The following is a 2,272-nucleotide window of genomic DNA, read 5'->3' as shown; positions in this document are numbered from 1 at the left end:
CTTTACAATAGCCACAAACATCATAAATTATCTTTGAGTAATTCTAACCAAACAAGTGAAACACCTGTAGAGGATGAGTTTTGTGTCTTTAAAGAAAGAAATTAAGGAAGATACCAGAGAATGGAAAGACCTTGCGTGCTCATAGATAGACAGGATCAACACAGTAAAAATGCCAATATTGCCAAAGCCATCTAGAGATTCAATGTCATCCACATCAACATCCCAGCAAAATTCTTCACAGAAATTGAAAGAAAAATGTTGAACTTTATATGGAAAAACAAAAGATCCAGGAGAGCCAAAACAACCCTATAACACTAAAGGAACTTTCAGAGGTATCCCCTCCCCAGACTTCAAGTTCTAATATAGAGCCATAGTCCTGAAAACAGCTTAGAATTAGTGCAAGCATAGACAGGTAGACCTGTGGAATAGAACTGATATCAACCCACACACCTAAGAACACTTCGTTTTGACAAAGAAGATAAAATTATACAATGTAAAAAAGAAAGCATCTTCAACAAATGGTGCTGGCCCAACTGGATGCTTTCTTGTAGAAAACTGCAGATAGATCCATATTTATCATCATACACAATGCTTAAGTCCAAATGGATGAAAGGCCTCAACTTAAATACAGTCACACTGAACCTGTAAAAGACAAAGTGGGAGGTACTCTTGAAGGAATTTGTACAAAAGACTGCTTCTGAAACAAAACACCAGTAGCACAGCCATTGAGATTAATAAATAATAAATTACCTCCTGATAATGAAAATCTTTTCTAAGGCAAAGTACACAGTCAACAAGACAAAGGAACAACCCACAGGATGGGAAAAGATCTGTCATCTGACAGAGGGCTCATTTCCAAAATATACAAAGAACTTAAGAAGCTAGTCACCAAAACACAAAATAATACAAATAAACAGTGGGGTACAAAACTAAATAGAGAATTCTCAATAGATTTATCTAAAATGATGGAAAGACACTTAAGACAATGCTCAACATCCTTAGCCATCAGGGAAATGCAAATCAAAACAACTCTTACTCCTGTCAGAATTGCTAAAATCAAGAACTCCAATGACAGTTTATGCTGGAGAGGATGTGGAGAAAGGGGAACACTCCCCACAGCAGGTGGGACTGCAAATTTGTATAGTCATTTAGGATATCAAAATGGTAGTTCCTCAGGAAAATGGAAATCAGTCTATCACAAGATCCAGCCATTCCATTCTTCTCATATATATTCAAAGTATGCACATTCATAGGCCAAGGACATGTGTTCAACTATTTGTAATTGCCAGAACCTGGAAGCAACCTAATTGCCCCTCTACAGAAGTATGGTTGGAGAAAATGTGGTACATTTGCACAATGCAGTATTACTTACCAGGTGAGGCGGGGGTCAAAAACCAACAACAATGGAATCTTGAAATATGCAGGCAAACAGATGGAACTAGAAGAAACCTTCCTGATTGAGGTAACCCAGTCACAATATGTCAAACACTGTATATACTCACTCATGCAAAGAACAAAAGTTTCCAGACTACAATCCACACTGCCAGAAAAGCTAGCAAACAAGGAGGAGCCTAAGAGAGACATACATGGTCCTCTGGTGAAGGGGAAAGAGAAAGATCTGATTAAATTGGGAGTATGGAGAGAAGGGAAGAGGGAGTTAGGAGAAAGAGAAGTAGAGAAGAGGAAGGTAGAGGAAACATGAGGGAGCAGGAGATTGAGTCAGGGAAAGAATAGGGGAGAGGAAGAAAAGAGATACCATGATAGAGTGGTCCATTATAGCTTTTAAGAAAAATCTGGCACTAGAGAAATGTTCAAAGATCTGAAAGAATGACCCTAACTTAATAATCTAAGCAATAGTGAAGAGGCTACTATAAATGCATTTTCATGATAATGAGATTGATTCCTACCTTATATGCCTTCATCTAGTAGCAGATGGAAGCAGAAATAGACACCCAATTCTAAATATCGAGTCAAACTCCTGCTATCCAGTTGCACAGTGGAAGGAGTGATGAAAAAAGAAGTCAAGACCAGGCTGGAAAAACCCACAGAAACAGCTGACCTGGACATGAGGGAGTTCATGGACCCTAGTCTGATAGCTGAGAAGCCAGCATAGGACCGACCCAGACTCCCTGAATATCAGTGTCAGGAAGACTGGTAAGTCTATGGGGCCTGTGGTAGTATATCAATATTTATCCTTAGTATACAGGTGGACTATTCGAGCTCATTCCACATAGAGGGATACTCTTGTAGGTCCTAGGTCCTGCTCCAAATG

The sequence above is a fragment of the Phodopus roborovskii genome, unplaced genomic scaffold, assembly GCF_943737965.1.
Source record: "Phodopus roborovskii unplaced genomic scaffold, PHOROB, whole genome shotgun sequence".
Lineage (NCBI taxonomy): Eukaryota > Metazoa > Chordata > Mammalia > Rodentia > Cricetidae > Phodopus > Phodopus roborovskii.
The sequence above is the reverse complement of the archived record's forward strand: the minus strand, read 5'-3'. Positions refer to the sequence as shown.